The sequence below is a fragment of the Procambarus clarkii genome, chromosome 1, assembly GCF_040958095.1.
Source record: "Procambarus clarkii isolate CNS0578487 chromosome 1, FALCON_Pclarkii_2.0, whole genome shotgun sequence".
Taxonomy (NCBI): Eukaryota; Metazoa; Arthropoda; class Malacostraca; order Decapoda; family Cambaridae; genus Procambarus; species Procambarus clarkii.
This window is the reverse complement of record NC_091150.1, coordinates 42644143-42656325: the sequence shown is the minus strand read 5'-3', so window position 1 is coordinate 42656325 and position 12183 is coordinate 42644143. Positions and strand designations below refer to the sequence as shown.

Genomic DNA, 12183 nt, shown 5'->3' with positions numbered 1-12183 from the left:
TCCAGCGTCTTCTGCCGACACTCTTCATTCTCATTCCTTAGAAAGGGTTCCTGATGCTAGGTACTCACCAGTTTGTGCTTGCGGGGGTTGAGCTCTGGCTCTTTGGTCCCGCCTCTCAACTGTCAATCAACTGGTGTACAGGTTCCTGAGCCTACTGGGTTCTATCATATCTACATTTGAACCCGTGTATGGAGTCTGCCTCCACCACATCACTGCCTCATGCATTCTTTCATTCTTCGCGTTATTTTCTCTCTAATCTGCGTGCATTTTCGGCGTCCAGAACTGCCAAGCATAGTCGAGGTGGGGGACTCGCCAGTGAGGCCCCACCTCCACCTCTTATATTGCTGAAGGATGATGTGCTTCAGCTGCTGCTGCTGCTTATAAATCGCAGCACCGTTGTTGGGTTTATCTCCTGCGCTGATATATTGGTGTCTGGGCTTCAAGTCGCTGCTAACCTCGACTCCCAAGTGTCGCAGTGTGATCTACCCAGATAGCCGGGTAGGTTATCTCCAGATAACCTACCCGGGACTGTTATGGATGCCGTATACACCATCACTCTCTTTCTCCCGGTTGAGAAATTTGCGTTTACCATTTTGGTTTTACCGAGCACTACACAGTGTTGGAATCCATTTGCATTTAGCCCAAGGGAGGGAGGTAGACAAGTCTTCTTTGCAATCAACACATCTACATGTTAATATTCCTGGTCTCTCTAATATCCTGATCGCTGACGTAAATTATATGAGACATGTTTGACTGAAGCCTCTTAATCCGTTTTGTTTATTCTTGTTAATCTGATTTGTTTATTCTTATTGTTAATCTGTTTTGTTTATTCTTCTTCTTCTTAAACTGCATGTTACATATTCTGATTTTATGTGTCTGGGTAGATTCCTTCAACGCTGGGTAAATGTTCCAGGTTTTCCTTAGTGTTAACTGGTATGCAATATTTTAATATAATGCTAATTTTTCCCCTGTACTAGTTGATCAGAAATGGCTCTGAGCGGTCCTGACCTCTCATTAGGCTTACATTCGTTTTTGTAGAGCTGGAAAAATCATATAGGCTTCAACTTCGCATCTCTTAGTTATATTAGCTTCGTAAGTTCTTTTAACTTTTCCTATTTCAAGCTTGGCTTGTCTTTAAGTTATAAAGTTTCATGGTAACAGCAAGTTCAGTAGGACTTCGGTTTCAACTCTTATGACCATATAAAGGCAGCGTCTGGGATGATCTTGGACGTAGGTACGAATCCTCGTCACGGCCCTTGTAGATTTGTTCCTGGTAACTGCTTTGTCTGCATATACCCGTGTGTGCTTCTTGAGCCCTGCCTTAATTGCTTGCATGTTGCATCTATAACATCCGGGACAGTTTGGCGCAAGTCTTCCATGTGATACACAATCATCTTTTCCACGTGGTCACTATGCTGGACTGCAGTTCCTCTCATATAGAAAGCAGTGTCACCTCCTTTTCCATTTGTTCAGTCAACATAAACATTTTATAGCCCTTGTTCTTGTACTCAACACGTAGCTCAATGATTCGATACTGAAGCACGTTTAATTAAACGTCTTATTCTTGATATACGTGAGCAGTAAGACGTACAGTCAACGGTATCAACTGTGTTTGGTCTCTGACTAAACAATGGGGCCAGTGTTAAACAAAACTCTTAACCTAGCGTGAGTGATGACTTGATGAGGCAGGTTGCTCCAAGTACTGGAACTAAGGAGTTTAGTTATTGTCGAGAGTGATTGATGAAGGTTAAGTCACCCAAGAGGTGGCACGGGCATATTCAGAGAATATTAAAAACCTCAAACTCTGTAAGTTTATAGTTAGGCTGTCTTTGGTGACGTCTTTTTCGCCCTCACTTCGGCGCAATACCTCGTGCTACCCAAAGAGCGAGGCTATTTCATCGAGCAGCTTTGGAACCAATTCCTACCATTGTTTTCCCTGTGTAGAGTATTATATGTCTCGTTAGTACTCTTGTGACTCCTCTGACTATACCTACAGTCCAACTTATGTGTAACGTTCCCATTAGTTAAGGTGTTTCAATGGGTTGTGGCAACGAGTAGTGGCTGGCTGGCTGGCTGGCGGGTGGGAGGTTGTAGCGCACTGATCACTTACCTCCGTTTTAACGGTGGCGCCAATTATGTAGTTGACCGCAGAGCCTTGATTGGCAACCAGGTCATCAGGACAAACTACACGCATGCGCACTGCACCTAGTTATATACGAACGGGTATAGATAAGCGTTTAACCACGATCACTCGGCAAGCCTAGCCTACCCTGCCTTGTTTGAGTGCTCATGTTTAAAAAGAGAGGTTAAGAGCATTTAGTTTGATACTCCCCCCCCCCTCCCCAAGTCACCTACTTGTTCAATATGCATGTAAACATCCTTTTTTTGAACGACCCCCCCCCCCCTCTGGTCTACACACACCTTCATGGCCCGTAGTGGAGTGGTGTGTGGAGGTGGGAACAGGAAACCAGTACAATGGCCACATCCTCTGGTGGGTCCCGTCGACTTGACACCACCTGCCTGCTCCTCCACCAGCGTCAGGCACAGTCACCTGTTTGGCCACACGGTACCAGCTGTTAAACTACCAGGTACCAGGATGGGGTCATTGGTAGTGGAACCAGCTAGGGTGGTACTAAGATGGGATCAAGTGTCAGTATGGGGACCAACCAGACCCTTCCGCTCTAATCCGTATTTGCCCGTCATCGCTTTTTTTTTATTACACCGTGTGGGTAATCTGTATGTGGGGAACATGTCGGGGCGTGAGTATATGGAGTGTTCGTGTCCAGCCTGACGGCGGCAGACTCTCCTTCAGGGCTTAGTAAGTGTCCTTGTATGTACTTGTTAACGGTGTTGACCTGAGAGCGACGTGTCTAGCCTTCAGTTCACTAGCTTTACTGAGAGAACGAGCCAAGACCTTTGACATATTCAGAAGCATGTTCATTCCTGGAATTGGTGTTGAATAAGCTCTGGCCTTGCTAGTATTGTTATTGTTCGCGATCAGAAATGAACGGGAGGAATTAGGCGAATTGTTGAAAGTTGAATTGGCGTTTTGCAATTAAATGTGTTTCAAAGGAAGTATTTCTTTTGTGGTTGGGTAGCAAGCAGTGATGGTAGCCTTAGCTGGAGCAGCTGCCCACACTTAACTCGTACCTCGAAATTCAACCTGTCCTCCAACCAGTCCTCAGACCAAGTCCATTCCATCCAGCGGTTGACCACAAAAACGCATTCATCAATTTTAACACGCTGTTCATTCAAAACTGGAATTTTCCTAAATATAAATTAATATTGTTATATATTTGCATATTGTGCATATTTAGGTATTGGTTAGGTTATATGTTTAGGTTCTATAGGACCTAAACATATAACACTTCCGGAACAAGTGCTTCACTGACGAATTTTGTTCGAACCACAACGCTATAAATGCTTCACCCACGTACTACAAATACAAATAATCGCCAGCAGAACCTAAACACCTAACCTAACCTATGAATATATATGTACAATATGCTAATATATATTATAATATTAATTTATATTTGAGAAAATTCCTGTTTTGAATGAACAGCAAGTTAAAAATTGATGAATGCGTCTGTGGGGTCGACCGCTGGATGTAATGGACTTGAGTCGAGGACGGGTTTACGAGCTGTTTACATGGATGGTGGAAAGTCTCGCTCTACGGCACAACCACTACACTTCTTTATCACCTACCTAACTCCACTAGTGTCTTACCTCAACCCCAGCCTCACCTTTCACATATACCTTCAGTATAGGCGTGTTTTGAAAAGCCCATTGTGTAATTAAACAATTTAGTACAATGTACATACTTACAAAAAAAAAAAAGAAAAAAAGTAGGTAGCGGCCACTTTTACACCGGAGTCATGACTCACTGCCGAGAACTGACCCTTAATGTCATGTATTTCTAAACAAAATTGCGCCAATTGTGAAACTTGTTTAACTCCTTAACCTCGAAATTCGTTTTTGTTTCAAATTATTTAAATTCTAGCTAAAATAATGTAACCTCTTTTGTCTTAACCTAATCTTAGTGGTGTTATCCTAGTCCCAGCTGAAAATTATTCACGTGGAAAGTATGCAAATAAAGTTTCTTTATTGTAATAAAAAAAACATTTGAATTCCTGTTTGGGACATTCTTTTTCCATTAGCCCTTTCTTCCTATGGGATAAAGCTAGAACTGTTAGTTCAAGGATAACGGCAAGTTGACAAATGCTTTTTTTTAAGAGTATAACATAATAAAGAAACTGTAATTTATAAACTGGAAGAAAGGAAAGCCATATCGTGTATTGTTCCCACATTACCAATCCTGTAATCCATTAAGTTAAATCATTATCATATTGAAATGAAGTTAGCAATTATTCGCAATTTATTTCTGAGAATTCAATCAAGGTAATCTACTATTCCCTTAGTCAAATATTTTTACCCTCAACATGATGTATACGTATTGAAGTGGGCAATGCCATAGGCAAGGAACACGACTATAGAAGGAAAAGGAAGCGATGAGTCACAATAACGTGGCTAAAGTATGTTGACCAGACCACACACTAGAAGGTGAAGGGACGACGACGTTTCGGTCCGTCCTGGACCATTCTCAAATCGATCAACTTGAGAATGGTCCAGGACGAACCGAAACGTCGTCGTCCCTTCACCTTCTAGTGTGTGGTCTGGTCAACAAGGAAAGGGAAGTTCTGTATAACAGTTAACGTTAAAGTATAACTCTTTTTCTCAGTAGTTTCCAATTTTAGATAAATTATTTTATTTGGTTCCTGACGACCTGTGTTAATACAGGGTAAACTGTATGGGTTAATGTGTCCTATGAACACCAGGTACTTACCGTGACATTGTGTGGATAGGAGTCCCCCGTGTTGGTCCAGTGCAGTGTAACTCCACCTGGTGTGGGTCGGTTAGTCTTCGTTTCCTCTTGATAAGAGTTCACGAGCAGCAGGAGACGAAGCTTTATATAAGCAACCCGTCCTCGACTCACGTCCATTACATTCAGCGGTCGACCCCACAGACGCATTCATAAATTTTAACATGCTGTTCATTCAAAATGGGAATTTTCTCAAGTATAAATTAATATTATAATATATTGGCATATTGTGTATATATAGGTTAGGTTAGGTGTTTAGGTTCTGTTGGCGATTATTTGTATTTGTGGTACGTGGGTGAAGCACTTATAGCACTTGTGATTCGAACAAAATTCGTCAGGGAAGCACTTGTTCCGGATATGTTCGAACGTTAGCAGTTGTGTTCGTGTGTAAACCGCTTTTCATTCATAAACAGGGGGTTTGGCGGGTGCATGGAATCACTTTTGGATCTTTGTTTGGAGGACGGGCTGATATAATAGTAGACCAGTCGAACGGCCTTCATAGCATTTACCACCAGGCATGGTGACACAGTAGGCCTCACGTGCAGCCAGTGACGAACCTCGCTAACTCAGTAGAGAGGTGAATTCCTGTGAGACATTGGCTGCCACGTGCTCCGGATCAAGGAATCTTGGCCACAATGGGCTGAAGAATACTGTCGTTAGTGCAAGTGGAGAAGATGGTTGTCGTCGTCGCAGGAAGCTCTGGACGACGAGGGCCAGAACAACGTCACTCAGGACGTAAACACACCTGCTGGTTAGTCATTGGGCAGTCATAGTCATCAAGCAGGAGGGAGTAGGTTAACTACGTGTTCAGACCGTTAATAACTTAATGACTAGTTCAACACCTTGATTCCTCCTCTTATTTAAAACAAAACAAAATATATAATGAGGTATACAGTTTCTCTCTTCACGTATCCTAGCCAAGCTTCATTTGTCTTTATCCTAGCTTGTCTAACACGACCATTTATTGACATAATTGCGAGTATTAACATTAAGCGAACACAATGTTTGCCTGGTCAGCTTCAACGACAACTGAACGCGCCAACTCGTCCTCGACTCAAGTCCATTACATCCAGCGGTCGACCCCACAGACGCATTCATAAATTTATACATGCTGTTCATTCAAAACGGGAATTTTTTACAAATATAAATTAATATTATAATATATTAGCTATTGTGCATATATTGGCATAGATTGGGTTAGGTGTTTAGGTTCTGTTGGCGATTATTTGTATTTGTAGTACGTGGGTGAAGCATTTACAGCGTTGTGGTTCGAACAAAATTCGTCAGTGAAACAATTGTTCCGGAAGTGTTCGAACGAAATCAGTTGTGAGTCGTGTGTAAACCGTTTTTCATTCATAAACAGCGGGTTTTGGCGGGTACATGGAATCACTTTTGGATCTTTGTTTGGAGGACGGGCTGCGTGTGAACACTCATGGGCCCCTTGGGGCTCATGAGTAGTGTGTGGGTGTGACCAGGTGAGGCGGGTGGGTGTGAATGGCGTAATGTGAGGCCATTCACCTCCCAGGTCTCACTCGTTGTTTTTAAGGTGAGGCGCTGTGTGGGTCCGCCTCACGCCTCGCACAGCTCACCACACACACATGACACTAGTAACCTCCATAATGCAACATAATTAGCCAGATTTCAGCTCCCAGTGAGATTTGCGTCAGCAAGTAGACCTGGCGAGAGTCGGGTCTAAAACCTGTCCCAGCATAAACATGGTGACGTCATCGTGACGTCACTCCTCTCTCTCTCTCACCATACGTGAAACCTAAACATTTGTACACGAGATTTGTCTTGTCATTTGTACATATGTTTCGTATTGAAATATTCTAAAAATAAGCAGAATATAATGATTATTAAGTCGCTTGGCAAGTTGAGTGAGAGTGAAGCAAGAGTCATGTCAGCTACGAGGGCCAGTAGTCAGGTGTGTAGGGCTGGTGACCCTCGCCACGTGTGTAGGGCTGGTGACCCTCGCCACGTGTGTAGGGCTGGTGACCCTCGCCACGTGTGTAGGGCTGGTGACCCTCGCCACGTGTGTAGGGCTGGTGACCCTCGCCACGTGTGTAGGGCTGGTGACCCTCGCCACGTGTGTCAGTGTTCTACGGTGACACCCTCGGTCACCACACACACACACACACACACATCACCACTTTCACCAAGATAACACTTACGATGTGTTATCAGGTGTGTGTAGCGAGAGTACGAGCAAAGGTCACGGCTGAGGCGGGAGGTGAGCCAGTCACTGCTGGCCAGGTCTTGGCATTCACACTCACGCACTCTGGAATGCACTAAGCAGTGATGTTGTGGAGGTTGACTCCATACACGGTTTCAAGTGTAGATATGATGGAGCTCGAGAAGCTCAGGAATCTGTACATCAGTAGATTGACGGTTGAGAGGCGGGACCAGAGAGCCAAAGCTCAACACCCCCCCCCCCTCCCCGCAAGCACAACTAAGTGAATACACACGCGCACACACACACACAGTCACAGAGTCACACGAGTCACAGAGATGTTAGGAAGTTTTTTTTTAGCGTGAGAGTAGTGGAAAAATGGAATGCACTTGGGGAACAGGTTGTGGAAGCAAATACTATTCATACTTTTAAAACTAGGTATGATAGGGAAATGAAACAGGAGTCATTGCTGTAAACAACCGATAGCTGGAAAGGCGGGATCCAAGAGTCAATGCTCGATCCTGCAAGCACAAATAGGTGAGTACACACTGGCGGGCCTGGTAGCCTGGTGGATAGCGCGCAGGACTCGTAATTCTGTGGCGCGGGTTCGATTCCCGCACCAGGCAGAAACAAACGGGCAAAGTTTCTTTCACCCTGAATGCCCCTGTTACCTAGCAGTAAATAGGTACCTGGGAGTTAGTCAGCTGTCACGGGCTGCTTCCTGGTGTGTGTGTACTCGCCTATTTTTTGTTGTGTGTGTGTGGTGTGGAAAAAAATAGTAAACAGTTGATTGACAGTTGAGAGGCAGGCCGAAATAGCAAAGCTCAACCCCCGCAAACACAACTAGGTGAATACACACCTAGGTAACTAGGTAAGTACACAGGAAGCAGCCCGTAGCAGCTGTCTAACTCCCAGGTACCTATTTACTGTTAGGTGAACAGGAACATCAGGGTGAAAGAAACTATGCCCATTTGTTTCTGCCTCGGCTGGGAATCGAATCCGGGTCCTCAGGACTACGAATCCCGAGCGCTGTCCACTCAGCTGTCAGGCCCTACCATCCACACACAGCTCTCAACACTCCCCCTCACCATCCACACACAGCTGTCAACACTTCCCCTCACCATCCACACACACAGCTGTCAACACTCCCCTCACCATCCACACACAGCTGTCAACACTCCCTCCCCCTCACCATCCACACACAGCTGGCAACATTCCCCCCCCCCCCCCCCCCCTCACCATTCACACACTCGCCCAGATAACCTTGTGCTTGAAGAAAGTTCAGCAAATAATGCAAAACAGTGAAGGGTGACGTCCTTGCGTGTCCAGGCCGGGACGCGTGACATCACACTGTCAGCGGCGGGGAAGCTGACGGCTGCTGACAGGCGAGACATCCTCTCCTCTCTCACCCCACACGTCACAACCTCTCCTCTCTCACCCCACACGTCACAACCTCTCCTCTCTCACCCCACACGTCACAACCTCTCCTCTCTCACCCCACACGTCACAACCTCTCCTCTCTCACCCCACACGTCACAACCTCTCCTCTCTCACCCCACACGTCACAACCTCTCCTCTCTCACCCCACACGTCACAACCTCTCCTCTCTCACCCCACACGTCACAACCTCTCCTCTCTCACCCCACACGTCACAACCTCTCCTCTCTCACCCCACACGTCACAAACTCTCCTCTCTCACCCCACACGTCACAACCTCTCCTCTCTCACCCCACACGTCACAACCTCTCCTCTCTCACCCCACACGTCACAACCTCTCCTCTCTCACCCCACACGTCACAACCTCTCCTCTCATGATACGTCATTTTATGTTTTCGAAATTGATCAATCCGATGGAAAAATGCGACGCATTTGTTAAAAATTGAAACCCCGTAATGCTGACACTTTCTATGCATAGAGCTCAATGGGTTAGGTGGGTTGCTTGGGTTGGTGCGCCTTCTGGTTACGAAAACAGTTGCCAAACAGTGCAGATCAAGAGACCGGAACTGCTCTGTCAACTCAAGTTTCTAGAGCGGAAGTAACTTTAACCTTCCCTGCATGGGGAGGTTCATGAGTGTTCATGTTAGAGAACACTGGGTTCAACACTGTACTCACCTTGTTATACTTGCGGGGGTTGAGCGTCGGCTCTTTGGCCCCGCCTTCCAACTGTCGGTCAACTGGTTATCTTGAGATGATTTCGGGGCTTTAGTGTCCCCGAGGCCCGGTCCTCGACCAGGCCTCCACCCCCAGGAAGCAGCTCGTGACAGCTGACTAACACCCAGGTACCTATTTTACTGTTAGGTAACAGGGGCATAGGGTGAAAGAAACTCTGCCCATTGTTTCTCGCCGGCGCCTGGGATCGAACCCACAGGATCACAAGTCTAGCGTGCTGTCCGCTCGGCCGACCGGCTCCCTGGTGTACAGATTCCTATCATATCTACATTTGAAACTGTGTATGGAGTCAGCCTCCACCACATCACTGCCATTTATTTATTTATTTATATACAAGAAGGTACATTGGGTTTGAGAGAAGACATAGCATAGTATTTACAATCTTGTAAAGCCACTAGTACGCGCAGCGTTTCGGGCAGGTCCTTAATCTAACAGATAATTTTAAGTAGGTAAATTCTAGCAGATTTAATAAAATGATAACAGATACATTGCAAGAAAAAAATGAGATGAGAGATTAGTAAGTATGTTATCACTGAAATGCATTCCCTTAACTACTGACACTGAACAATTTTTGTCTAATGTGTCTGTGCTTCATTTATGTACTCGGTTTCCATGGGTTTGTTCGTGTTCCACCCTTGGTAAATAGTTTGTCTTTGTTCCCCCTGTCAATTTCTCTGAGAATTTTGTAGGTGGTTATCATGTCTCCCCTTACTTTTCTGTCTTCCAGGGACGTGAGGTTTAGCTTCCGTAGCCTTTTCTTGTTACTCATACCTCTCAGTTCCGGGACTAGTCTGGTGGCATGCCTCTGAATCTTTTGTAACTTTGTCTTGTGTTTAACCAGGCATGGACTCCAGGATTGGTCTGACATAATTGGTATACAAGGTCCTGCCTGAAAGATTCCATACACTAGTTTCTAAAGGCAGTTCTTATGTTGGCCAATCTAGCATATGCCGCTGATGATATCCTTTTGATGTGGGCTTCTGGGTACAAGTATGATGCTCCGCACTAGTAGGCGGTTTGCTGTTGTATACGGTGATTAACACGTTGACCAATTGCCAGTTAGTAGGTTGAGAGCCGACCCATTGAAGAGAAGGTTCCACGTGTACGGTCAACCTTCCTCACCTCATCAAGTATAAGAAACATTGCCAGAGATCAAGTGAGTGTTTTTGAAAGGCTTAGTGGACCAAATCCTACAGGAAGTGCGGGATCAGTCGGGCTGTAGTGGGTGTGTGTGTGTGCTTGCGGGCCGCTGTACATGACAGTTTGGTGGAGCGAATCATCGCCTAACAAGCCGAGCATGGAGAGTCAAGCGAGGCAGACTAACCCTAGCAGTTGTAACGCTTAGTTAAGTCTGCTGACTTTACTGGAAGACCCGTGGCTGCCTTGTGGCAGTACTGGGGATCAATGTCCCCGCGGCCCGGTCTCTAACCACGCCTCCTGGTTGATGGTCTGGTCAACTAGGCTGTTAGACGCCGCTGCTCGTAGTCTCGGGTGAAGTGATGAACTGGCCGTGCCACAGCCCGGTTCATCATGCACCCAGCCTCCTGATATGAAAGTACTTATATTAACTATTTGGTGGAAAGTACCAATATGTAGTTATGGACTACCAGAAAGTACCAATATGTTGGTATGGACCACCAGAAAGTACCAATATGTAGTGATGGACCACCAGAAAGTACCAATATGTAGGTATGGACCACCAGAGAGTACCAATATGTAGGTATGGACCACCAGAAAGTACCAATATGTAGTGATGGACCACCAGAAAGTACCAATATGTAGTGATGGACCACCAGAAAGTACCAATATGTAGGTATGGACCACCAGAAAGTACCAATATGTAGTGATGGACCACCAGAAAGTACCAATATGTAGGTATGGACCACCAGAGAGTACCAATATGTAGGTATGGACCACCAGAAAGTACCAATATGTAGTGATGGACCACCAGAAAGTACCAATATGTAGTGATGGACCACCAGAAAGTACCAATATGTAGGTATGGACCACCAGAGAGTACCAATATGTAGGTATGGACCACCAGAGAGTTCCAATATGTAGGTATGGACCACCAGAGAGTACCAATATGTAGGTATGGACCACCAGAAAGTACCAATATGTAGTGATGGACCACCAGAAAGTACCAATATGTAGTGATGGACCACCAGAAAGTACCAATATGTAGTGATGGACCACCAGAAAGTACCAATATGTAGTGATGGACCACCAGAAAGTACCAATATGTAGTGATGGACCACCAGAAAGTACCAATATGTAGTGATGGACCACCAGAAAGTACCAATATGTAGTGATGGACCACCAGAAAGTACCAATATGTAGTGATGGACCACCAGAAAGTACCAATATGTAGTGATGGACCACCAGAAAGTACCAATATGTAGTGATGGACCACCAGAAAGTACCAATATGTAGTGATGGACCACCAGAAAGTACCAATATGTAGTGATGGACCACCAGAAAGTACCAATATGTAGTGATGGACCACCAGAAAGTACCAATATGTAGTGATGGACCACCAGAAAGTACCAATATGTAGTGATGGACCACCAGAAAGTACCAATATGTAGTGATGGACCACCAGAAAGTACCAATATGTAGTGATGGACCACCAGAAAGTACCAATATGTAGTGATGGACCACCAGAAAGTACCAATATGTAGTGATGGACCACCAGAAAGTACCAATATGTAGTGATGGACCACCAGAAAGTACCAATATGTAGTGATGGACCACCAGAAAGTACCAATATGTAGTGATGGACCACCAGAAAGTACCAATATGTAGTGATGGACCACCAGAAAGCCGACCTTTGTATTATTGAATTTGGACAAACAGCAAGTTTTTTTTTTAACTTCAACGTAAGACCTAACCTAACCTTCCCTAGCAATCCTATGCCTAATACACATTTTAGGCCTAATATAGTACATATATATGTGCTATA

General features: G+C 45.2%; 1 protein-coding gene and 1 long non-coding RNA gene across 9 annotated transcripts in view; one reads left to right on the top strand and one right to left on the bottom strand.

The window, feature by feature from the left end:
- LOC138350663 (uncharacterized) overlaps positions 1-4959 on the bottom strand; it is a 43008-nt gene extending 38049 nt beyond the window's left edge. The window contains exon 1 of the long non-coding RNA XR_011222189.1: positions 4847-4959. This is a non-coding gene — a long non-coding RNA (uncharacterized lncRNA). The remainder of the gene's footprint in view (positions 1-4846) is intronic.
- LOC123761262 (protein tyrosine phosphatase Meg) overlaps positions 1-12183 on the top strand; it is a 328139-nt gene that overhangs the window by 191822 nt on the left and 124134 nt on the right. The gene's annotated exons all lie outside the window — the stretch shown is intronic.